This window comes from Mustelus asterias, chromosome 18 (genome assembly GCF_964213995.1).
Source record: "Mustelus asterias chromosome 18, sMusAst1.hap1.1, whole genome shotgun sequence".
Classification (NCBI taxonomy): domain Eukaryota; kingdom Metazoa; phylum Chordata; class Chondrichthyes; order Carcharhiniformes; family Triakidae; genus Mustelus; species Mustelus asterias.
In genome coordinates this window covers 12,538,286-12,565,591 of record NC_135818.1, presented here as the reverse complement: position 1 = coordinate 12,565,591, position 27,306 = coordinate 12,538,286, and the positions used below count along the sequence as shown (strand labels likewise).

The window sequence follows — 27,306 nt, the reverse complement described above, 5'->3', positions numbered from 1 at the left end:
TTGCTCATCTTGGTAGTCAACAGTAGTGTTGAAGAATACCGTTCTTCAAACCTGCCTATACAAAGTTTTGAATAATTCTGCAGGGATGCGACAAGGATTGCACTTTTTATTATAAAAACGTCCTTTTCACAAAGTAGGACTAGCTTCCTTTTTTCAGTATTATTTCTTTTCAGAACTAGGGGGCATAGTTTGAAGATAAGGGGTAAACCTTTTAGGACTGAGATGAGGAGAAATTTCTTCACCCAGAGGGTGGTGAATGTGTGGAATTCACTCCCACAAAAAATAGTTGAGGCCAAAACATTGACTGATTTCAAGAAGAAATTAGATACAGCTCTAGTTTAAAGATTAAAGTTTAAGTTTAATTATTAGTGTCACAACTAGTCTTACATTAACACTGCAATGAAGTTACTGTGAAAATCTCCTAGTCGCCACACTGCAGTGCCTGTTCGGGTACGCTGAGGGAGAATTTGCCATGGCCAATGCACCTAACCAGTATGTGTTTCGGACTGTGGGAGGAAACTGGAGCACCCGGAGGAAACCCATGCAGCCACAGGGAGAACGTGCAGACTACATACAGACAGTGACCCAAGCTAGGAATTGAACCCAGGTCCCTGGTGCTGCGAGGCAGCAGTGCTGATCACTGTGCCACCATGCCCCACAATGAAATGAAGTTTCACGCCACCTTGGTTATGTAACTGTTAATACCCTTGCCTAATTAAAATCTATGGTCAGAAAGTTATGTCCATTCCCAAGTCGGGAATTGAACACATGTGCCCGGTGCTGTGAAGTAGCAGTGCTAACCACTGTGCCACTGTACCACCCATGGGGCTAAAGGGATCAAGGGATATGGGGAGAAGGCGGACTGGGAAGGATATTGAATTTGATGAGCAGCCATGGAAGTCGCAGTAATGTCTAAAGATGTGCAAGTTAGGTGGGTTGGTCATGCTAAATTGACCCTGAGTATCCAAAGATGTGTGAGTTAGGGGGATTCGCAGGGTTGTGGGGATGGGTTGGGCCTGGGTAAAATGCCCTGCCGGAGAGTCGGTGCAGACTCGATGGGCTGAATGGCCTCCTTCTGCACTGTATGGATTCAATGATTCCATGAATATAATAATTGGAAGAGATTGAGACAGCGAAAAATGACCCTGCAAAAAATGTAGTGAAGCTAATATCACACTGCTTTGGAGGCCATATAGCATTCTATAACTTATATTTCACAATATGTCAGGGAACCTTTCCCAAGGGATTTATTCCTGATTTCCTTTTCCCCAATATTTGTGATCATGCCTCCTGCTTTCTAGGATCAAAGCTCTGTAATTCCCATCCTAACATTTTACTGCCACTCTGTAATGGCGTATTATTAATTATAATTTATTATTATTACCTCCTTATGTGTCAGTTTGACAAATTCTAGCATTGGATGACTGTGTATATGGAGTTTGTACGTTCTCCCAGTGTCCGCGTGGGTTTCCTCCGGGTGCTCCGGTTTCCCCCTCCAGTCCGAAAGACGTGCTGGTTAGGGTGCATACGCCATGCTAAATTCTCCCTCAGTGTACCCGAACAGGCGCCGCAGTGTGGTGACGAGGGAATTTTCACAGGAACTTCTTTGCAGTGTCAATGTAAGCCTACTTGTTACACTAATAAATAAACTTTACAAAGCTTTAAAAAAGGCTTATTGACAGAATAAATATATGCATTACTGAGCAAGGAAGAAGTTCTTAAACTCCACAAGCCAAAAATGCTGACTGCTGGGACAATCCGAGGAGAGTCTGAGTGAGTCCCCAATTCGGCTCCTGATTGGATCAGCGGATCACATGACCCTTTCACGGGAACACACCTTAAAGGACTATGACATCGCATCAATGCTCCTCCAGAACTAGATCAATGACTGTCTTTCCATGTGGTCCTCAAATCCACAATTAGTCCTCACCAAGTTATTAAAACTGTAAATTGCAAGAAAGAGTCAGAACTGTTGAATGATACTTTCAGAAAGGAAATATTCTTTCTTCTCCTCCTAAGCGTGAGAGTTGTAGTAACTATGTATTGTGGAGGGATAAGTAAAGTTGAGGAAAGTCCAAAGATGTGCAGGTTAGGTGGATTGGCCATGCTAAACTGACCCTAGTGTCAGGGGGATTAGCAGGGTAATTGGGTGGGGTTACGAGAATAGGGCCTGGGTGGAATTGTGGTTGGTACAGACTCGATGGGCCGAATGGCCTCCTTCTGTACTGTCGGGATTCTATGATTCTATGAATGTAGCATTACTGATTGAGTACACAAATAATTCCAAACATCTTGCTCCAGTAAATTATAGAGTGTGCAAGTAACTCTGATGGGAATTACCTGTCATACAACAAGAAATGGGGCGGCACGGTAGCACAGTGGTTAGCACTGCTGCTTCACAGCTCCAGAGACCTGGGCTCGATTCCCGGCTTGGGTCACTGTCTGTGCAGAGTTTGCACATTCTCCTCGTGTCTGTGTGGGTTTCCTCCGGGTGCTCTGGTTTCCTCCCACAGTCCAGAGATGTGTGGGTTAGGTTGGTTGGCCATGCTAAAAAACTGCCCCTTAGTGTGTCCTGGGATGCGTAGATTAGCGGGTAAAATATGTAGGGATATGGGGGTAGGGCCTGGGTGGGACTGTGGTTGGTGCAGACTCGATGGGCCGAATGGCCTCTTTCTGTACTGTAGGGTTTCTATGATTAAAGGAAAACTTTTTTCTCACTGATGGAGCAGGTTGAATTAGCTTAAGGAAAACTGTATAATTAAAGGTGTGTATGATCTTCTGTTAACAGCGCCCGTCCTTAATCCTGCTGGTGTCTGATTATATGGTACACAAATTAGATGAAAGTCCGATGCTCGGTGAAATTGTTACTTAGTCAAATGGACCATGAATTCCATTTGAAATCAGGATGTCTCCAAATTCATGTCAGCTCAAAATGTCTTTATTTTTTGGTACCTTTCAGTACGTTACTCCTAATCCAAAAAGCCAATTAAGTCCAATCATGGCCCCCGCATGAGGGACAAACCAGATCCAAGCTGACAAGGCAAGGATATTGGTCGGTATTTTATGACCTTGCCCGGGCAAGGCTTATAAGGTCCAGCCTGAGGCCAACGGAGATTTCCATTCTACAAGCCCTTACAGTTCCTGAATGACGCCACATGTCGCCATGGTAACTTAAGAGCCACATGGGTGCAGTCCATCATACTGTGTGCCTGGGGCATCCCTGATAGGTGGACAAAGTCTATGGCCCAGGGCGGGCGAGATAGTAAAATTCCGGCCATTGTATCCCATCTTGGGCATGATCTAACAAGGATGAGGCATTGCACCCCCTCCCTGGATTGATCTAACGCTTCATCTTAGTCAAAAGGCCGAAATGGCTTTGAAAAATGCAGCTGACAAAGCTGAAAAAAGCTTTGGTTTAACCCCATTGGCTACCCTGACCCCTTATTCTACCCAAGACAAACCATGATTGCATGCGTCAGCACACCCCAAGTGCAATAGGCTAGCCTCGTGCCCTGCATGATCAAGGTTTCACCCCTGCCAGGTAAGTATATCAGAATATCTTAACATTGTGAAATTCCTCACTCACATTAGACCCTCTGGTGAGTTCAATGCATTCCAGGATGTTACCTAACAAGCAATAGGTGTGACCTTGGCTTCTGAAAGTATCAATGGACTTTGGTACATGTACCTAAGTGGTTGAGAACATTGCTGAAAAAGCAAAGATAAAAAGGCTTTAGGTTACTTATAAAAGCTTTGAATTCAGTAAGACAAAGAACTTTTGCTTAGGTTTGGGACAAATTGATGTTTTAATTGTTCAAAGCTTGGTTAATAAATTCTCAGTTTGTGAGGGGTCAGATTATTGCAGGTTGATAATCGCAGGTGAACACTTCTTCTGAAGAAGACAAGTGTTTTTGGATGTTTTGCAGGTTTGCTTATGTTTGCGCACTTGAGATGATGTACCAGCCATCATGGATGTTCTTACTGCCCCCATGGTTTTGGGGACTGGATTGATAGAGGTTTCCAGAGTGTCAGGTCACTCCTGACAGGTTTCCAGAGTGTCAGGTCACTCCTGACAGGTTTCCAGAGTGTCAGGTCACTCCTGACAGGTTTCCAGAGTGTCAGGTCACTCCTGACAGGTTTCCAGAGTGTCAGGTCACTCCTGACAGGTTTCCAGAGTGTCAGGTCACTCCTGACAGGTTTCCAGAGTGTCAGGTCAATGCATGATGCGCATTTTGTGGGCACAGATGAATTGGAGATTGAGGAAGTGGAATCCCTTGCGGTTCCTGAACGGCACCACATGTCGCCATAGTCATTTAAGAGCCACATGGGTGCAGTCTATCATGCCTTGTGCCTGGGGCATCCCTGCTGGGTGGGAAAAGCCCATGGCCCTGGCATCCTGGCTTGCCTGGCACTGGTCAAAGTTGATAAACATTTCAGCCCTGGCATCAAGGGCATCTGTCACCTCCCTAATAAATTTGTTAGTGGCAGACAGGAATGTGTCACAGATGTCCCCAGTGCTGCCCTGGGACAAACCACTAGCAGAAGAGTTGAGAGTGGCTGTAACTTTAAGGGCCACAGGCATTGGGTGTCCTCCAGTTTCATGAGGTACCAGCTCATGCAGTATGGAGTAGAGATGGTCCATTGTCCCCCCCCCCCCCCCCCCCCCCCCCACCCCCCACCCCCCACCTGGTACAGACATGGTCTTCTCCAGCATTGCAGCTCAGACAACTGCAGGTAGGAACATAGATGCCGGGAGATTCTCGGGCACCGCTGTCTCCGATGTTGCCCTTCCATGTGTGGTCCTGCTCCCTGCAGTCCTCTGGTCCTGGCCATATGCAGCAGCACGTTATTGTCATAGAATCCATAGAATCCCTACAGTGCAGAAGGAGGCCATTTGGCCCATTGAGTCTGCACTGACCACAATCCCACCCAGGCCCTATTTCCGCAACCCCACATATTTACCCTGCTGATCCCCCTGACAGCAGGGTCAATTTAGCATGGCCAATCAACCTAACCCGCACATCTTTGGAGTGTGGGAGGAAAATCTGGAGCACCCGGAGGAAAGCCATGCAGACACGGGGAGAACATGCAAACTCCACACAGACAGTGACCCAAGGCTGGAATTGAACCCAGGTCGCTGGCGCTGTGAGGCAGCAGTGCTGTACCATCGTGCTGCCATTGTCTCTGCTGCTGGCCAGTCCCGATCAGCAGAAAGGCCAACGCAACAGACACCACGATTCTGATGAATCATGTACTGAAAGAGTGAGAACATCACCGAGAGCACTGAGGAGTCGTCACAGAGCCCTGATCCTCATTGCTCCGTGCGTCTGTGACTTCCACCCCAGTGCTTCCCATTATCTGTGTGAATTTCTGCTCACCCTCACATCACTCCTCCAACACTACAGCCACATCTCCACATAGCTTCCTCTGTACTCCAGCAGGGTGAATAGTGTTGAGCCTCTGTTGACCTGCACATCCTGCACCACCCACAATGCCCCACCCAATCCCCAGCCAAAGAGCAGAAGTCCTGACCTTGCATGGCACTTAAGTGCATTAGAGAGAATGCCTGACAACAAGGTCGGCATCCTGATTGGGTACATCAAAAATGGTGCCAGACATGGTATTGAGCATGAGAAGTGGTGCCAGCTATAACCTACCTTGCCAAGGCGTTCTCCACAGTGCGAGTTGTGTACCACTCAGGCTTGAATGGAAAGACGTGTCTACATTTTTGGGGCTTGGTGTTCTGAAACCTTTGTCCCCAGATAGTGCAACTAAATCTAGCACTGGGTATTAAACTGGCATGCTGGACTCCTCCAAGATCCATCAGTTAGTCATTCCAGCATTAACATTCATCATGATAAGACACTGCTGAGTCCTGAGAGGTCTGCAATTAGCTTTTCGAGCAATTCCTAGAGGATAGCCTCATTCTTCAGGGTCTTCCATGTTGTGCGGTTAAGTAGCCTTATTTGGGAGCAATAAATGCCCTCTCACTGCTGTATCCCGAGCGACAGAGTTCACAGGGAAATGGATTTGAACTTCCAGTCCATTAATCCCCTGTGGCCTCACACCATTGACAGAGTGAGGGTTGTAGGTTTCACTTCAATTGCCCTCCCCCCAGTGAGAGGGTCTTTATGTCTCATGAGGCAGGATAGCTCTTCATCACTGATACCCCCACACTGCCCTTGCAGCCTGGCACCTCCCAAAGGGAGGACCCCAGGACCTCATAGTCGCACCCAGTGTTGCCCCTCTGTTGTGGCCGCCTCCCATCCCCTTGGAGATGCCAGGTTGCACTGTCTGGGGACAAAGGTTTGGAACTCCAAGCCCCAAGAATGTAGACACGTCTTTCCATTCAAGCCTGGGTTTGAATTGGTTTACAGCTCCAACAAGGAAGCTCACCCACTCAGCTGCTGTTTGAACAGTAACCCAGCATGGAGGAAGCGGGCAGCGATGCCTTCCTGGCAGCCAGCACACCCCCTCAGAATGAGAGGTGACCTGGTATGAAGGGAAGGTAAAACTTCTGAGCGAACCACATGCACCCCACAACAACCATGCCCCCACTCCCCCATCCAGTGACCCTCACCCCCGGCCTGAGCTGCCCTTGTGTGTGTCCCCAGCATTCTCCCTGGTGCACTGTGCGTGTTGAACTGCCCAAGAAGTAATGACCGCCTGAGCGCTCACCTCCAATATCCCCCTCAGAGGTAACAGTGCCAGGTTCAGGTTTACGTAAAGCCGTAGTAAATGGTGCCAATGTGACGTCACACCCGTGCCAGCTGAATATTCAATGCGTGCTCAGTATCTGGTGTGCGTGCTCACTAATGACATACTGATGCATTCAGATTAGGTTGGTGCCCTTCCCCGGCCTTTTCTGTGTCACTCTGCTGGTCAGGTCAGCTCAAAATTGGCAAATGAGATCTTGCCGGTGAGAATCACCCTTTTCCGAACTCTCGGCAGTTTGAGCCCATGCCAGCATTCCCAAGGGAGCAGAAGCCGGGCTCAAGAACCCACCTGTTGAAGCATTCAGTGGATCAGTGTATTTATATCGATGATCAAGCCTGCAGCTTCCCATTAACAACACAAGCCCATATTTACAGCAAAATCTCAATCTCAACTACAAACCTTATTGAGTTCTTTATAGGATTTATAATCACCTAGAAAGGAATAATTTGATTAGGGATAGTCAGCACGGTTTTGTGAAGGGTAGGTCGCGCCTCACAAACCTCATTGAGTTATTTGAGAAGGTGACCAAAGAGGTGGATGAGGGTAAAGCGATTGATGTGGTGTATATGGATTTCAGCAAAGCGTTTGAAAAAGTTCCCCATGGTAAGCTTCTGCAGAAAACACGGACACATGGGATTGAGGGTGATTTAGTGGTTTGGATCAGGAATTGGCTAGCTGTAAGAAAACAGAGGGTGGTGGTTGATGGGAAATATTCATCCTGGAGTTCAGTTACTAGTGGTGTACCGCAAGGATCTGTTTTGGGGCCACTGCTGTTTGTCATTTTTATTAATGACCTGGATGAGGGCGTGGAAGGATGGATTAGTAAATTTGCGGACTAAAGTCGGTGGAGTTGTAGACAGTGCGGAGGGAAGTGGCAGGTTACAGAGGGACATAGATAAGCTGCAGAGCTGGGCTGAGAGGTGGCAAATGGAGTTTAATGCGGAAAAGTGTGAGGTGATTCACTTTGGAAGGAGTAACAGGAATACAGAGTACTGGGCTAATGGTAAGATACTTGGTAGTGTGGATGAACAGAGGGATCTGGGTGTCCATGTGCATAGATCCCTGAAAGTTGGCACCCAGGTTGATAGGGTTGTTAAGAAGGCGTACGGTGTGTTAGCTTTTATTGGTAGAGGGATTGAGTTTTGGAGCCAGGAGGTCATGCTGCAACTGTACAAAACTCTGGTGCGGCCGCATTTGGATTATTGCGTACAGTTCTGGTCGCCGTATTATAGAAAGATGTGGAAGTGTTGGAAAGGGTGCAGAGGAGATTTACCAGGATGTTGCCTGGTATGGTGGGAAAATCATATGAGGAAAGGCTGAGGGGCTTGAGGTTGTTTTCGTTAGAGAGAAGAAGGTTAAGAGGTGACTTAATAGAGGCATACAAGATGATTAGATAGGGTGGATAGTGAGAGCCTTTTTCCTCGGATGGTGATGGCTAGCACGAGGGGACATAGCTTTAAATTGAGGGGTGATAGATATAGGACAGATGTTAGAGGTAGGTTCTTTACTCAGAGAGTAGTAAGGGCGTGGAATGCCCTGCCTGCAGCAGTAGTGGACTCGTCAACATTAAGAGCATTCAAATGGTTATTGGATAAACATATGGATGATATTGGAATAGTGTAGATTAGAGGGGCTTTAGATTGGTTCCACTGGTCGGCGCAACATCGAGGGCCGAAGGGCCTGTACTGCACTGTAATGTTCTATGTTCTATGTTCTAAACTGTAGTGCTGACAAGCTTGTAACCGTTAGTACGGTGGCACAGTGGTTAGCACTGCTGCCTCACAGCGCCAAGGACCTAGCTTCAATTCCTGCTTCGGTCACTGTCTGTGTGGAGTCTGCATGTTCTCTCCGTGTCTGTGTGGGTTTCCTCTGGTGCTCCGGTTTCCGCAACACTCCAAAGATGTGCGGGTTAGGGTGATTGGCCTTGCTCAATTGCCCCTTGGTGTCAGGGGGATTGGCAGGGTGAATACGTGAGTTTATGGGGATAGGGTCTAGGTGGGATTGTTGTTTGTTCAGGTTCGATAGACCGAATGGCCTCATTCTGCAGTGTAGGGATTCTTGTAAAGTTTATTTATTAGTCACAAGTAAGGCTTACATTAACACTGCAATGAAGTTACTGTGAAATTCCCCTAGTCGCCACACTCCGGCACCTGTTCAGCACATCTTTCAGACTGTGGGAGGAAACCAGAACACTCAGAAAAAACCCACGCAGACACGGGGAGAACGTGCAAACTCTACACAGAGAGTGACACAAGCCGGGAGTCGAACCTGGGTCCCTGGCGCTGTGAGGCAGCAGTGTTAACCACTGCGCCACAGTGCCACCCCATTCTATGGCACATATTCATTTGGAGAGGTCATGGCATGAACGGGTACCGGGTGGTGGGCATGGGGTTCCACTTTGTTCGGCGCATATGGAAGTGCAGCATGATTTCGGCCACTTTCCTGAGAACCCAGACACAAACCAAATGAAAAGGCCAGATTATCTAATGATCACTTGGCAGCTGTCACGCAAAGGTAACATGACAGCTCCACTGGATTTAGAGGAAGTCCATCGATTTCAGAAAAAAAGGCAATGGCAGGTGAGCTTCACTGACACCATAGCCCAGAGTTCGTGCTCCTGGAGGTCAGCCAATCATGTGCTGTTGGTGCAGAATTTCCGCCTCTGTGCATTCCCAGAATGCACCAGCGGTGGTGAAGTGAAGAAGCTTAGCTAATTTTCCTAAACTAATTCTATTGTCACCATCTCCTTCCAAAGCAGTGACCTGTTTTCTTTCTCCATTGCACCCACTCCTCCGTGCCACCCCCCCCCCCTCCACCCCCCCAACCCCCCAATACCATTGTGCATTGTAGTGTTCAACTGTTCAACTAGGCAGTCTATTTACTATTGATGCTCACTGTGCTTGATTGGTTAAGCCTGGGTGTGGACACGGAGGAAAGTAAACACATTTAGAAGGAGCTAGAAGCCAGAGCTGTGGCATGAAGTAGACAGTCTAAAGCACTGTGAACAAAACGTGTTAGATTCAAAAAAACTAGCATCATATCTTCCAAGATTCCAGTCCAAAGATGTGCAGGTTAGGTTGATTTGCCATGGTAAATTGGCCCTTAGTGCCAGGGGGATTAGCAGGGTAATATGTAGGGTTGTGGGGATAGGTTCTGGGTGGGATTGTTATCGGTGCAAGCTCAATGGGCCAAATGGCCTCCTTCTGCACTGTACGGTTCTATGATTTGAAATATATAATGGGCAGGACCTTCCAATCCCATCTTCCTGAGGCCAGAAATTCACGCCCAAGGTCCATGGACCTTTTAGTGATCCGTTAAGGGAGGACGGAGAAGATTTGCAGAGAGATTTGGACAGGCTGAGTGAGTGGGCGAGGATATGGCAAATGGAGTATAACGTTGAGAAATGCGAGGTTATAAGACTTTGGAGGAAATAATAACAAATGGGATTACTATCTCAATGGAAACAAATTAAAACATGTTACCGTGCAAAGGGACCTGGGGGTCCTTGTGCATGAGACGCAAAAGCCCAGTCTGCAGGTACAACAGGTGATCAAGAAGGCAAATGGGATGTTGGCCTACATTGCGAAGGGCATAGAATATAAAAGCAGGGATGTCTTGATGCACCTGTACAGGGCATTGGTGAGGCCGCAGCTGGAATACTGTGTGCAGTATTGGTCCCCTTATATGAGGAAGGATATATTGGCATTGGAGGGAGTGCAGAGAAGGTTCACCAGGTTGATACCGGAGATGAGGGGTTTGGATTATGAGGAGAGGCTGAGGAGATTGGGTTTGTACTCGTTGGAGTTTAGAAGGATGAGGGGGGATCTTATGGAGACTTATAAGATAATGCGGGGGCTGGATAGGGTGGAGGCGGAGAGATTCTTTCCACTTAGTAAGGAAGTTAAAACTAGAGGACACAGCCTCAAAATAAAGGGGGGTCAGTTTAAGACAGAGTTGAGGAGGAACTTCTTCTCCCAGAGGGTGGTGAATCTCTGGAATTCTCTGCCCACTGAGGTGGTGGAGGCTACCTCGCTGAATATGTTTAAAGCGCGGATGGATGGATTCCTGATCGGTAAGGGAATTAAGGGTTATGGGGATCAGGCGGGTAAGTGGTACTGATCCACGTCAGATCAGCCATGATCTTATTGAATGGCGGGGCAGGCTTGAGGGGCTAGATGGCCTACTCCTGCTCCTATTTCTTATGTTCTTATGTTAAATTGGCTGTGCTGCCCACAACAATTCCCGTGATCGGTGGGATCGGAAAACTTACCCAAACATGTACCTCCAACATTTTCCAATTTTTAGCATTTGCAATACTTACATTTTTATTTGCACTTAGGAAAATAACCGTCTCAATGGAGGTATGTGCTAAATGTCAGGGTTTCCCAATCTGTACCTGAAGGATGTCTGAAGGAATGCATCAAGGTCGATTGAGCTCCACAAAACAAAGCTCCACATCTGGGATCTGATGCTGGGTCTAACGCATTGGAACCAAATTGCAATACTTTCGGACAAACTTAATTTAAACCCAACTGTCCTTTGAAAAATGAATATTGGACCACGAGAAAGGTACCATTAAAATTTCCCTTAGAGTTTTGATTTGAGTTGATTTATTATTGTCGCATGTATTGGTACACAGTGAAAAGCATTGTGAAAATAGTATTGTGATCAGCCTCAAGACCAGGTCTTTTTTTTATTCATTCGTGGGACATGGGCGTCGCTGGCTGGCCAGCATTTATTGCGCATCCCTCGTTGCCCTTGAGAAGGTGGTGGTGAGCTGCCTTCTTGAATCGCTGCAGTCCACGTGCTGTGGGTTGATCCACAATGCCGTCAGGGAGGGAATTCCAGGGTTTTGACCCAGCGACTGCGAAGGAATGGCGATAGATTTCCAAGTCAGGATGGCGAGTGGCTTGGAGGGGAACTTGCAGGTGGTGTTGTTCCCATTTATCTGCTGCCCTTGTCCTTCTAGATGGAAGTGGTCATGGTAGGACAATGCAAAGTGGCAAATATCGACATAACAGTCACTTTTTTCACCATCTTTGCGCAAACTGAATTTCATTGAAAGACCTTTGCAGTTGGCAAATGGAAACACAAAAATATTACGTTGGGCGGGATTTTCTGGCCACACTCACCCCGAAACCGGAAAATCCCGACTGAGGTCAGCGGGCCATTCCATGGTCCGCCCCTCGCCGGCTCCGGTTCCAGTGGCGGGCGTGACGGGAAAAAATTCCCCCCATTATTTGTTTGAAAGGCAAAAATTCCTGACGTGCACTCAGGCAAACATCCTCCCAAACTAGCGTGTACATAATCGTTTCCTGGTAAATTATTCAGCTGACCCCTGTGGCCAGCCTTTGAATTTATTCTCTTATTTCTCATGGGGCTTGAGTTAATATGGCAGTCCCTATACCACAATAAGTTTGATGCCAAATTCTACTCATCGTTATTGACGATTAAGCGTCGGTGCCTGTCTATTTTTAGAATTTCTTACCTACCTTTAATCGCGCTTATTGCCTTGAAAATTAGATTTCAGCAGGAGGCAGCTCTACTCAGACCAGGTGTATCCTCCTGTAGGATTCTCCTCAGGATTCTTTAGTCCCCATCTCCTCACCTTCTGTTAAAGTACTTTTGCCCAAACATCCATAAATAGATAACAGGGCAAAGGTGATATCCAACTCATGCGCTTCACTGTTCAAAGTAATAAAACACTGCAAGTCAGATGTCATTGAGAAGCTAATGAGTAACCAAGTGTTTACACTCTCAAACCTTAGCCGATATTGAAAAAAAAATCTGACTGGTCTTCTTCAATTGTCAAGTCGCTTCTTTTCTTTTGTATTCAGGTTTTATTCATGATAATTTTTCAAATAATCCAAATTTTTAATTCTTACGGTCATATTTTAACAACAGTCAAAATAGTGGTGCCAGATTTCAAAGCCACAGAATCATAGAATCCCTACAGTGCAGAAGAAGGCCATTCGGCCCATCGAGCCTGCACCGACAACAATCCCACCCTATATCTGTAACCCCACATATTCACCCTGCTAATCCCCCTGACACTAAGGGGCAATTTTGCATGGCCAATCAACCTAACCCGCACATCTGTGGAATGCGGGAGGAAACCGGAGCACCCGGAGGAAACCCTTGCAGAAGTTGGCATGGTAGCACAGTGGTTAGCGTTGCTGCCTCACAGTGCCAGGGACCCGGGTTCAATTCCCGGCTTGGGTCACTGTCTGTGTGGAGTTTGCACGTTCTCTCTGTGTCTGTGTGGGCTTCCTTCGGGTGCTCCAGTTTCCTCCCACTGTCCAAAGATGTGTGGGTTAGGTGGATTGACCATGCTAAATTGCCCCTTAGTGTCAGGGGGACTAAACAGGGTAAATGGGGTTATGGGGATAGGGAATGGGTGAGATTGTGGTCAGTGCTGACTCGATGGGCCGAATGGCCACCTTCTGCACTGTAGGATTCTACGATTCTAAGACATGGGGAGAACATGCAAACTCCACATAGACAGTCAACTGAGGCTGGAATTGAACCCGGGTCCCTAGCGCTGTGAGGCAGCAGTGCTAACCACTGTGCCACCACATGTTATGATGATATGTGTACATAATTAAATGGTGGCGTTATGTGTATGAACAGAGCATTAAGGCCAATGGACACTTATTCTGCAAATAACTCACGGGTACATCACAATCCTGTATGTTTCATCAAGTGGAACTTCAACAAGTAGTACTCCTTGTCCAAATGATTATTGATTTTAATGTATTAATTGAAGCAGTGTGTTTCTCTTTTCATAAATCTGATGACTTGTAGCATTACTATCTCAGTGTATACCTCTTGCACAAACCTTTTCACATTCTACTACTGAGCAAGTGTGTGTCAATAGTACTTGGCTTATTTCTTTATAACTTTGTCCTTTAGACAAAGTGCTTTCTCAGTTTACAGCAGTTCTTGATGTATCAGCCTGATTTATTTGGTCTCACTTGTCTCTGGGTCAGAACATTGGGTGGCAGGTGAGAAAGTTGGAGTGTTGCCCATTGGGCAAGGGGCGGGTCCTCACACCCAAATTTCCACTGCCCCTCTAATTAATTAGGCATCAGCGAGGAGTCATCGAATCTCGTGGTGGGGTGGACATCATGGGGGTTGAAGGCCTGGGCGCCATATGTAAATGGCACCCAAACACATATTCGCTCTCCACAGGCCAGGAGTCATGTTGTGAAGTAGCGCCTGAAAGATCAAAACCCTCTGCCTCATGATTCAGTGACGCCTACCTGGTCACCTTCACCAAGCTATGCAGGATAGGCAGGAGGTCCAAATGGGAGCTGAAGGGCCACTCATCCACCTAACCAATGCAGACTTGATGGGCTGAATGGCCTCCTTCTGTGATTCTAATGTCAGTGCCCTGGGAGGAGAGATCACCGAGGGGGTCAGGCCCTGTGCCAAACAGAAAAGATGTTGAGATGCCGGCGTTGGACTGGGGTAAACACAGTAAGAAGTTTCACAACACCAGGTTAAAGTCCAACAGGTTTATTTGGTAGCAAAAGCCACGAGCTTTCGGAGCGCTGCCCCTTCGTCAGGTAAGTGGAAGTTCTGTTCACAAACAGGGCATATAAAGACACAAACTCAATTTACAAAATAATGGTTGGAATGTGAGTCCTTTCAGGTAATGAAGTCTTAAAGGTACAGACAATGTGAGTGGAGAGAGCATTAAGCACAGGTTAAAGAGATGTGTATTGTCTCCAGACAGGACAGCCAGTGAGATTTTGCAAGTCCAGGCAAGTCGTGGGGGTTACAGATAGTGTGACATGAACCCAAGATCCCAGTTGAGGCCGTCCTCATGTGTGTGGAACTTGGCTATCAGTCTCTACTCAGCGACTCTGCATTGTCGTGTGTCGTGAAGGCCGCCTTGGAGAACGCTTACCCGAATATCAGAGGCCGAATGCCTGTGACCGCTGAAGTGTTCCCCAACAGGAAGAGAACACTCTTGCCTGGTGATTGTTGAGCGGTGTTCATTCATCCGTTGTCTCGGATGTGTCTTTATATACCCTGTTTGTGAACAGAACTCCCACTTACCTGACGAAGGGGCAGTGCTCCGAAAGTTAGTGGCTTTTGCTACCAAATAAACCTGTTGGACTTAACCTGGTGTTGTGAGACTTCTTACTGTCCAAACAGAAAAGGTCAGGTGCAGGAAGAGAATGACTGATCTCATTCACTTCGCTAGGGAAAGTAAACCTTCTCCTCACTCCAAATTCACTCTCTCATCCGGACATCAGGCAGTCCAAGGGTCACAGTCCAGAGGGATCTCACACACTATCAGTGGATGGGACATTACTGAATGGCCTCCTTCTGCACTGTAGAGCTCCAATGATTAGAAATCATAGAAATCATAGAAACTCTACAGTACAGAAAGAGGCCATTCGGCCCATCGAGTCTGCACCGACCACAATCCCACCCAGGCCCTACTCCCATATCCCTACATATTTACCTACTAATCCCTCTAACCTATGCATCTCAGGACACTAAGGGCAATTTTTAGCATGGCCAATCAACCTAACCCGCACATCTTTGGATTGTGGGAGGAAACCAGAGCACCCGGAGGAAACCCACGCAGACACGAGGAGAATGTGCAAACTCCACACAGACAGTGACCCAAGCCGGGAATCGAACCCAGGTCCCTGGAGCTGTGAAGCAGCAGTGCTAACCACTGTGCTACCGTGCCGCCCCTAATTGTATGATGTCTCCAAAGCAGGAACTCCAGGTTGACAACAAAGCCTGCAACAAGTCAAAACCTGGGCGGCACAGTGGTTAGCATTGCTGCTGCATAGCGCCAGGGACCCGGGTTCAATTCCAACCTCGAGTGACTGTCTGTGTGGAGTTTGTACGTTCTCCTTGTGTCTGCGTGGGTTTCCTCCGGGTGCTCCGGTTTCCACCCACAGTCCAAAGATGTGCGAGTTAGGTTGATTGGCCATGATAAATTGCCCCTGAGTGTCAGGGGGACTAGGAAGGTAATTATGTAGAGTTATGGCGATATTGTCTGTGCAGGCTCGAAGGGCCAAATGGCTCCTTCTGCACTGTAGATTCTATGATTCTATGAAGCTTCTTTGAAGCTTCGTTCTCTGGAAGATTTTTGCCATCGCCTGTGGAATAGTTGAAGTCTCTGCTTCCCAACGTTATCTTGTTGCGTGATCACCAACTTTGAAGGAATTAAACAACTCCTGCTTTCAGCTAGCTGAACCCGTCTGCACTTTAACTCCAATGTGGAGCAACCCTCACCAGGGTCTCACATTCTGGACACTAACATTCATGTGAATTCGTATCCCTATCTTTGATTCTTATTTTGTTTTAATTCAATCCTAATTGTAAAACTATTTTTCCAATCTCCTTCCTGCGTGTGTGAATAGATGCATGCAGTTGTGATACCAAGCCCCAGGCTTGAATATATGCGTAAACAATATTTCAGATTTAACCCTAAAGATAATTTGATGGGAGCCACTTCAAGATTGACTTCACAAACAGAGGGTTTGGGGAAATATGCCACAATGTATTTCAAAGATTAAAATACTGATGAACAGATGGTGAGAAAAATAAAGGAGTTCAGTTTGCCTTTCTCTCCTGTCTGTAACAACTCTATATTTTCAAAGTTTTAAAGTTTTATTTATTAGTGTCACAAGTAGGCTGACATTAACACTGCAATGAAGTTACTGTGAAAATGCCCTAGTTGTCACACTCCGGCACCTGTTTGGGTACACTGAGGGAGAATTTAGCATGGCCAATGCACACTAACCAGCACGTCTTTCGGACTGTAGGAGGAAACCCCCGCAGATCAGGGAAGAACATGCAAACTCCACACAGACAGTGACCCAAGTCGGGAATCGAATCCAGTCCCTGGTGCTGTGAGGCAGCAGTGCTAACCACTGTGCCACCGTGCCTATCTCCTAACTCACAAGTTGGCATCGACGCTGCAGAGTGTCACATTGGGGCATCTTGAGGAGCTATGGCAGTCTGGAGCTCAAGATCAAGATACGGCCTCAACATTAACGAGGCATGACAGCTGGCATTTGGAGAGATGCTTTTGTGTCTTCAGATGCACTTGCAGCAACCATTGACTGATAACTGAACTCATACATCTGCCCAGCTGAGCTATTATATTACCACGAGCACAATGACATTTGCAGTCACATTTCTGCCCCAGCAAGGCTGCCCTGACCAGTGAGATTGGCGCATCGTGTTAGAAAGGGATGCACAATGTGTAGTTCCTACAGAATGACCACAGGTGGAGTTCTTATCCAATGGCACAATGGCCACATGATCACAAGAGTGTTTAGCCTTCCAACAATGAACACATCGTTAGCCTTGAAGGTTACTAAGAACAAAGAACAATACAGCACAGGAACAGGCCTTTCGGCCCTCCAAGTCCGTGCCGCTCCCTGGTCCAAACTAGACCATTCTTTTGTATTCCTCCATTCCCACTCCGTTCATGTGGCTATCTAGATAAGTCTTAAACATTCACAGTGTGACCGCCTCCACCCCCTTGCCTGGCAGCGCATTCCAGGCCCCACCACCCTCTGTGTAAAATATGTCCTTCTGATATCTGTGTTAAACCTCCCCCCCCTTCACCTTGAACCTATGACCCCTCGTGAACGTCACCACCGACCTGGGGAAAAGCTTCCCACCGTTCACCCTATCTATGCCTTTCATAATTTTATACACCTCTATTAAGTCTCCCCTCATCTCCGTCTTTCCAGGGAGAACAACCCCAGTTTACCCAATCTCTCCTCATAACTAAGCCCCTCCATACCAGGCAACATCCTGGTAAACCTCCTCTGTACTCTCTCCAAAGCCTCCACGTCCTTCTGGTAGTGTGGCGACCAGAACTGGACGCAGTATTCCAAATGCGGCCGAACCAACGTTCTATACATCTGCAACATCAGACCCCAACTTTTATACTCTATGCCCCGTCCTATAAAGGCAAGCATGCCATATGCCTTCTTCACCACCTTCTCCACCTGTGACGTCACCTTCAAGGATCTGTGGACTTGCACACCCAGGTCCCTCTGCGTATCTACACCCTTTATGGTTCTGCCATTTATCGTATAGCTCCTCCCTACATTATTTCTACCAAAATGCATCACTTCGCATTTATCAGGATTGAACTATTCACTGAACTATTCACTGGGAGACTTGACTGAGATGTTTGTGATGATAAAAAATGTCTTCACATCTTCCCTGCCTCTAAAGCATAGGTGAACTGCACACACACCAACTTGTCTTCACCTTAATCCTCATAGAGCCTTGCCGCTGTGAGGGTTTCATGGGTATTGTGGTGCCAGGTAACACAACGAGGAAGCCTTGAATGACAACAGTGATTTATTGAAGGATAGTTAAAACTCCATAAAACAAGGTCTAGTCCCACCAACTCTGTCAGAGTCTGAGGATTCAGGGTAGACCATTTAGGACGGAGGTGAGGAGACATTTCTTCACCCAAAGAGTGGTGAGCCTGTGGAATTCATTACCACAGGAAGTAGTTGATGCCAAAACATTGAATGTATTCAAAAGGCGGCTGGATATAGCACTTGGGGCGAACGGGATCAAAGGTTATGGGGAGAAAGCAGGATTTGCCTATTGAGTTGGACAATCAGCCATGATCATAATGACTGGCTGAGCAGGCTCGAAGGGCCAAATTGCCTCCTCCTGCTCCTGTCTTCTATGTTTCTATGTAACTCGTGAGTTCACACTGAAGGTTCCCTCCTACTAGGACCCGTGCCCTAACAGCCAATAGGTGACAGTTAATGTGCTTCTTTCTGATAGGCCCCAGGAGGGTCATGTGACCCATGAACAACCACACCTTAAAGGGGCCACGCTACCTCAATGTTGTACCCATGCAATGGCATCCTCAAGCGGTGCATGTGCACCTTCTCCCTCATCAGGCTCATCCGTCCATCATCCTCCTCTCTACACCATCCACGAAGAGTACTGGAGAGCCCCACCTGACTGTTACAAACATCTGAAATACACCTTGACAATACTAACAATCTGCTCTATTACAGATCTTGGAGATGAATGTGCCACAGCAGACTATGGATGGCCTCCGGGTTCATGCAGCATCAGATTCTCACAGAGAACGTAGCATAAATGAGCCACCACATCCCTAGATAAGCGAAAGCATTTTCAGCACTGTCTGTCACTCATCTCCATGTATGAATGGCGTCTTCTGTAGACTCATGGTCACAACAAGCCCCCTGAGTGGATTTGATCCCTCTTCCTCCGTGTCTGTGTATTCACTGGGACTCACTCGCTCTTGTTCTTCACAATGACTCACTTCACTGAGCTGTGCCAGACAGCGATGGAGTTCTCCTCTCCTCTCTCGGGTCAGATCTATCAAGAATGCAGCCTTGCCTGCAGCCTGCATTCTGCATTCCTCCTTGTATCTGTGAGTAGATAGGTTAGGGACATGATTGCATCGTGCTTATAATTACTCCACTAGTCGGCTGTGAAGGAACAATGCCTTATTGAACAAAATGAAGTAAAGCAAAACCACAAACCTGTGGTGAACACAAACAGGTCCCAACTGGGACAATATAATAATGGACCCACTCTGGGGCCTGCTTTATACAGGGCTCGGTATAGGAGCTCCACCTTGTAAGATAATTACCAATCATCAGGGAGATTGTATTCTATGAATCCTACAGGGAGGTTAAGCATTCCCCATGCAAGTCCTGGGGGTTATTATTATATTCGGCATGGTGGCACAGTGGTTAGCACTGCTGCCTCATAGCACCAAGGACCCGGGTTCGATTCCCGGCTTGGGTCACTGTCTGCGTGGATTTTGCACAATCTCCCCGTATCTGCGTGGGTTTTCCTCTGGGTGCTCCAGTTTCTTCCCACAGTCCAAGGATGTGCGGATTAGGTGGATTGACCGTGCTAAATTGCCCCTTAGTGACAGGGGAACTAGCAAGGCTAAATGCATGGGGTAATGGGGATAGGGACTGGGTGGGATTGTTGTCAGTGCAGACTCAATGGGCTGAATGGCCTCCTTCTGCACTGTAGGATTCTATGATTCTGGAATGCTCACTCTCCATCACCAGGCCAAGAAGCCAATATAAAACCCTTGAGCTGCCTTCATTCCAGACATGGTATCCCCGGGTCACCCCTTACAGCTGACACACATCCTGAAAGTTCGCATGTGGGAAAGCATCTCCCTCTGACATGATTGCACATTCACATGCTTTGCTCAAGGTCCTTACAGCAATGCGATCTTATCCTGAGGCAGGTTATTAGCAGGCTGCTGTGTCCTGAAACCTAGACACTAGCCTTTCATTCATTTCATGATGACAAGCTTTGTGCCCTATAAGCCATGATCATTAAAACGATAATGTGGATGCTCGTCTGGAGCACGTTGCTTATGTCCTGCAGCCACGGCCCTTTACTTCTTCCCTTTTTATATTCCTCTGTGACAGACATATGGGCAATCAGACCAAATGAAATACTGCCCTAGACTTGGTGGTTTCGCGCGTAAATGCGTTCCATTTGCTAGGTTGCCAAACTCCTTCAATTAGCTTTTGACACAGGTGGACAGTTCTCAGCTGAGCCTTGATCTCCATGTCTTCATCCAAAAATGTTTTATGTGTCCCTTTAGTCAGCCCAACATTGCAGTGGGCGAACAGGATCAAAGGTTATGGGGAGAAAGCAGGATTAAGCTATTGATTTGGACGATCAGCCATGATCGTGATGAATGGCGGAGCAGGTTCAAAGGGCCGAATGGCCTCCTTCTGTTCCTACTTCCTATGTTTCTATGTTTTGAATATTTGCAAATGTCTTCAAGCCTTCCCCTGGCAGTTACTTTCCAAAGATATCTTTCAATTGCGTCATTCCATCTGTCAAAATGGTGGCACTGAGTTTCGGGTTTGAGGCCAGCTTCCAGCTTCCAGCTTCTTCAATACCTTCCAAGTCCCTCCTATCCTCCTCCATCCCCATGGCATTGAAATCCAACTAACCTACACATCAAGAGGCAATTGGACACCAAGGGGCAATTTACCATGGCCAATTCGCCTAACCTACACAACTTTGGACACTAAGGGGAAAATTACCATGGCCAATCCATCTAACCTACACATCTTTGGATACTAAGGGGTAATTCAGCATGGCCAATTCACCTAATTTTCACATCTTTGGACTGTGGGAGGAAACCAGAGAACCTGGAGGAAACCCACGCAGACACGGGGGAAATGTGCAAACTCCACACAAGCAGTCACCCAAGCCGGGAATTGCCCACTCCCACTCTGCTGTGGAAATTCAAGAAACTTTAAAACAAAACCCTGCTTGCTGACAAACAGACACTTTTCAAGGTTGGCTGGAAAGTTGACTCACTGCTGTTCATAGCTCTTTTCCTGCACAGCACAACACCCCAGATAGTCTCATATGGCCACTTCATAAGCTTTCAAGATCTCTCCTTAAGTAGACCTTACGGTCTTTCATCTGGATTCCATTACCTTTAGCCCTTATTTGAAACTTAACTCTCTCAGAATATAAAATCCTTCATGTTCTCTAGATTGCCCTAACTTCCAGGTCAAATAAAATTTAATACAATTGCCGTATAAATTTATGAACTTTTCCAAGTTGTAAACACTTTTTACACCCCTTTGAAATTTAACACCTAAAACTCCAAATCCCTCACTTATCTGCTAATGCAAATTTCTAACCATGGCTTATTTACTGATAGAAAATTTAACTTGGCCACATTTACTTCAAGTGCGTGCCTTTCACATCAAACATTTTTTCATGTCCTCTAGCATGTAGCCACTCAATCTCCAAGCGAATTAAACTAGGCCGACATACAAAAACACAACCCATCACAAGCCTGAGTCACAGAATAAATTTCAAAAATATTTGAAATGAAACAGTGGACAGATGCTGTCACTGTGCATCGGTGGTGCAGTGAATGAATAGTTATGGATGGGTGCCAATCAAATGAGTCGCTTTGTTCTGGATGGTGTCAAGCTTCTTAAGTATTGTTGGAGCTGCAGCCATCCAGGCAGATGTGTAGTATTCCAACACACTCCTGACTTGTGCCTTATAGATCGTGGACAGGCTTTGGGGAGTCAGAAGGTGAGTTACTTGCCACAGGATCCCTAGGGGGCGATTCTCCAACCCCGCTGCACAACTTTTCTAGCACATCATGGTGGGAGAGTCTTGCGTCCGGGGATTCGCGGGATTCGAGCATACGCTCCCGCCATGTACGCATCTCCCAGCGCCGGATTTCCAGCGCCACCTGATTCACGCTGGAAACTGGCGGGAACACACAGGTAAGTCATTTTAATATTATTGTGATGTAATCTAAATGTAATTAGTGGGTTCAGACCAGCTTCCCACTTTCGGGGAACTAGCGGGACAACCCCACTGAAGTAAAGGCAGGGCAATTGGGGCCATCCAGGGGATTGGGCAGCGGGGCGGGGGGTGGTGCCCCCTGGGCAAGGACACCCTGGTAGTGCCAGCCTATGCCCCCTGGCACAGCCTAAGGGGTAAAGCGCCTATGCCTTGGGGGCACCTTGTCACTGCCCACTGGGCATGGGGTGGTGCTAAGGGGGCATTGCCTATTGGGAGCAGGGTCTGTTGAGGTAGGCCTAGGGGTGATCAGTGGGAGTGGGGGAGTCTTACCGCCACTCTGCATTGGGATCCGGTTGGGACAGGAGGTAGACCAGCGGTCGGGGTGGGCTGGGGATGTGGTCAGCCCGGGGGGGGGGTATCTGCTGGGGGGGGGTCTGCTGGGGGGGGGGGGGGGTGTCTGCTTCCTAGGGAGTCTGCTGGGGCTGGGGGTCTGTTGGGGGGGTGAGGGGTATCGTCACTGCTGGGTGGAGGGCTGGAGATAGGGCAAAAGAACAAAGAGAACAAAGAACAGTACAGCACAGGAAACAGGCCCTTCGGCCCTCCAAGCCTGTGCCGCTCCTTGGTCCAACTAGACCAATCGTTTGTATCCCTCCATTCCCAGGCTGCTCATGTGACTATCCAGGTAAGTCTTAAACGATGTCAGCGTGCCTGCCTCCACCACCCTACTTGGCAGCGCATTCCAGGCCCCCACCACCCTCTGTGTAAAAAACGTCCCTCTGATGTCTGAGTTATACTTCGCCCCTCTCAGCTTGAGCCCGTGACCCCTCGTGATCGTCACCTCCGACCTGGGAAAAAGCTTCCCACTGTTCACCCTATCTATACCCTTCATAATCTTGTATACCTCTATTAGATCTCCCCTCATTCTCCGGGATGGGGTGGGGATTCGGGGCTGGCCTGCAGAGGGTCGGGGGGTCTGTGATTGGGCTGTGGGGGGAAGGAGGGGCAACATTGTGGGGATTGCGGGGCTGGCCAGCAAACGGGAGGTTGACAGTTCGGGGCCATTGTGTAGAGGCCTGCTGGTTTCAGCCTCCCGGGCAGGAATAGGCCCCGCCAACCGAAACCTAATGGTGATCATGCTGGTGACCTGTGCGTTGCACAGAGTGGGAGATTCTTGTCTGAAGTCCCACTGAAAAAAACAACGTGATTTACTTCAGTTTTCCCACAAATTTGACACTTAGGGTCCGATTTTACCATTGCATCGCACCTGTTTTCGGGCGCGAAAACTTGGTAAAGTCAGGCATGAGGCCATTAACGTGATCCGCGTCCGAATTGCACCCAAAACAGGCGCAATGGCAATTTAAATGCATTTGCATGCATTTAAATTGAATTAAATTGGCTGCCCACCCAACTTTACCAGCATTTCCCCCTTTACCATCGGGTTTGTGCGTCCACATTCGATGCGAAACAGATTTGCTCGGCCGGTGGGGGGGGGGGGGGGGGGGGGGGGGAGGGCGGGCTGGGGGGGGGGGGGAGGGTGGGCCAGATCATTCTCTGGTGAGGGTGGGGGGAGGGAGGAGGAGGTGGGTCAGATGTATCTCTGGCGGTGGGTGGGGGGGCAGGGTGGGTGGAGGGAGGCCCGATCACCTGATCATTCTCTGGTGGGGTGGGGAGGGAGGAGGGAGGCCAGATCATTCTCTGGTGGTGGAGGGGGGGAAGGAGGGATGCCAGATCATTGTCTGGTGGTGGTGGTGGGGGGAGGGAGGAGGGAGTCCAGATCATTGTCTGGTGGGGGGGGTGGGGGTGGTGGGGGGGCGGTGGGGGGGGGACAGAGGCCAGATCGTTCTCTGTGGGGGAGAGCAGAGGCCCGATCATTCTCTGGTGGTGGGAGGGAGGCCAGATGGATCTCTGGTTCGGGGGGGGGGGGGGGGGGGCAGGGGGCCCGCTGCCACTCTGCGGGTGATCGGTGGGGGGGAAGAGGGGAAGCGGGCCTCGATCGGGTTGGGGATGGTTGTGGGTGGATAAGGGGGGTGTGGTGGTGGGGCAATATCTGTGGGGGCCGTCGGTCCCGGGCCGCTTTATCTGCTTTTTGTGGCCCGGGTGCGATGTGACAGGGGTGCGTTTTTCAAATCTTTTTGTTACTGCGCATGCGCAGTTCAAAGCTCCAATCATTTCAGGCACGAAAAGCCCCACCCACTGCATGATTCAGACTTGCGATTTTGTTTTTCAGGCTGAGTGCGTATGGGGGCACTTTAAAGCAGATTTCCAAGTCGGATCTGAATTGCGCCCAGATTCAGCACTTAGAATGAAAATGGTAAAACCAGGCCCTTCGAGTTTTTTGGGAGAATCCTAGTCTCTGACCTGCTCTTGTAGTCACCGAATTTATATGGTTCGTCCAATTCAGTTTCTATTCAATGATAACCCCCAGGATGTTGAGAGTGGGGGTCCAACAATGGCAATGTGCTTGAATATCAAGGAGTGATGGTTAGATCCTGTTTTGTTAGAGATGGTCATTGCCTGGCACTTGTGTGCTGTGAATGTTCCTTGACTCTCGTAGCTCAAGCCTGGATATTTTCCAGGTCTTGTTGCATTTGGACATGGACTACTTTAATATTTGAGGAGTTGCATTGTGCAATCATTAAAGAACATCCCCACCCTGACCTTATGATGGAAGCAAGGTCATTCATGAAGCAGCTAAAGATGGTTGGGTCTCGGACACTATCCGAGGAACTCCTGCAGTAATATTATGCAACTGAGATGATTGACTTCCAACAACTGCAGCTGTCTTCCATTGTGCTATGCCTGACTCCATCTCACCTCTGGAGTTCGACTCTCCTGTCTATGTTTGAACCAAGGTTCTAATCAGGTCAGGAGCTAAGTGAACTTGGCAGAACTCAAACTGAGCATTTGTGAGCAAGTTATTGCTAAACAATAACATTGTTGATGACCCCTTCCATCACTTTGCTGACGATTGACAGTAGACCGATACGGTGATAGTTGTTTGTGTTGTAGCTGGAACATCTTGTCTCGAGCTATTCTGAAGCACAAGCCTTCACTACTATTGCTGAAATATTGTCAGGGCCCTGACCAAGACTGCAAGAAACTACGAAGGATCGTGAACAAAGCCCAGTCCATCACGCAAACCAGTCTCCCATCCATTGACTCTGTCTACACTCCCGCTGCCTTGGAAAGCAGCCAGCATAATCAAGGACCCCATGCACCCCAGACATGCTCTCTTCCATCTTCTTCTGTCGGGAAAAAGATACAAAAGTCTGAGGTCACATACCAACCGACTCAAGAACAGTTTCTTCCCTGCTGCCATTAGATTTTTGAATAGACCTACCTCGCATTAAGTTGATTTTTCTCGACACCCTAGCTATAACTGTAACACTACATTCTGCACCCTCTCCTTTCCTTCTCTATGAACGGTATGCTTTGTCTGTACAGCACGCAAGAAACAATAAATTTCTCTGTATCCCAAAGCATGTGACAATAATAAATCAATTCAAATCAAAATCAAACTGTGTTCTTAAACAAACTTTGATAAAAGCTCCCTAGTGGGTCACTGCAATCATACCTGGAGTGAAACACCTTGTACTCACCCATGCCAAAGTCAAATATAAAACTTAGGATCTAGGCTAATTTCATAAAACACCTTGGAGTCTCTGGCCTGAGCCTTAACAGATGACAAGGTATTGAAGCATTGTGGTTATAGGAACTGTGATGTATTGGAAATTTATGTCAACAGCTATGAGCACAAGGCTGCTTTGTGATAATCAGTGCAGTCTTGGTCATGCCAGCAACAACACTTTGGACAGCATATTCACAACATGGTCATTATGAAAGTTACGGCACCAAATGACTATAGTTTACACTGTATTCCCAGCTTAGAAGACAACATCAAATATGTTTGATTTCTCTATGTATCAGATGATGATTGATTGTTGACTGATTACTGATGATTCATTACCCAACCTGACTATAGCACCTTTTGCACGACAGTGAAGTCCATTAATAGCAGACATGATTTGCCAAGACATAAACTAAATGAACTAACGGTAATGGATGTTCCATACAGGCAGGGATTATCTGAACTTTTATAGAATCCTATAGTGCAGAAGGAGGCCATTCAGCCCATCGAGTCTGCACCGACCACAATCCCACCCACGCCCTATTCCCATAATCTCGTGCATTTACCGTAGCAAGTCCCCCTGACACTAAAGGGCAATTTAGCATGGCCAATCCACCTAACCCACACACCTAGAGTATTGTGTGCAGTTTTGGTCTCCTTTTCTGAGGAAGGATGTTCTTGCTCTTGAGGGAGTGCAGCCAAGGTTTACCAGGTTGATTCCAGGGATGGCGGGTCTGATGTACGAGGAGAAATTGACTAGGTTAGGATTGTTTTCGCTGGAGTTCAGAAGAATGAGGGGGGATCTCATAGAGACTTATAAAATTCTAACAGGACTAGACAGGGTAGATACAGGGAGGATATTCCCGATGATGGGGGAGTCCAGAACCAGGGGTCACAATCTGAGGATTCAGGGTAGACCATTTAGGACGGAGGCGAGGAGACATTTCCTCACCCAACGAGAAGTGAGTCTGTGGAATTCATTACCACAAGAAATAGTTGATGCCAAAACATTGAATGTATTCAAGAGGTGGCTAGATATAGCACTTGGGGCAAATAGGATCAAAGGTTATGGGGAAAAAAAGCAGGATTAGGCTATTGAGTTGGATGATCAGCCATAGTCGTAATGAATGGTGGAGCCAGGCTCGAAGGGCCAAATGGCCTCCTCCTGCTCCTATATTTCTATCTTTGGACTGTGGGAGGAAACCTGACATGTGGAGAATGTGCAAACTCCACACAGACAGTGACCCGAGAGATTGAATAGGTTGGGACTTTATTCCCTGGAGCGTAGAAGATTGAGGGGAGATTTGATAGAGGTGTATAAGATTTTGATGGGTATAGATAGAGTGAATGCAAGCAGGCTTTTTCCGCTGAGGCTAGGGGAGAAAAAAACCAGAGGGCATGGGTTAAGGGTGAAAGGAGAAAAGTTTAAAGGGAATATTAGGGGGGCTTCTTCACGCAGAGAGTGGTGGGAGTGTGGAATGAGCTGCCGGATAAAGTGGTAAATGCGGGGTCACTTTTAACATTTAAGAAAAACTTGGACGGGTTCATGGATGAGAGGGGTGTGGAGGGATATGGTCCAAGTGCAGGTCAGTGGGACTAGGCATAAAATGGTTCGGCACAGACAAGAAGGGCCAAAAGGCCTGTTT

At 47.7% G+C, this 27,306-nt stretch overlaps 1 protein-coding gene and 1 long non-coding RNA gene across 2 annotated transcripts in view; one reads left to right on the top strand and one right to left on the bottom strand.

The window, feature by feature from the left end:
- Positions 1–12,300, bottom strand: part of LOC144506870 (peroxisomal N(1)-acetyl-spermine/spermidine oxidase-like) — a 44,283-nt gene extending 31,983 nt beyond the window's left edge. The window contains exon 1 of the mRNA XM_078233229.1: positions 12,210–12,300. The gene's annotated coding sequence lies outside the window, so the exon portion shown is untranslated. The remainder of the gene's footprint in view (positions 1–12,209) is intronic.
- The window catches only part of LOC144506965 (uncharacterized), a 521,793-nt gene that overhangs the window by 401,616 nt on the left and 92,871 nt on the right, over positions 1–27,306 (top strand). The window lies entirely within an intron of this gene.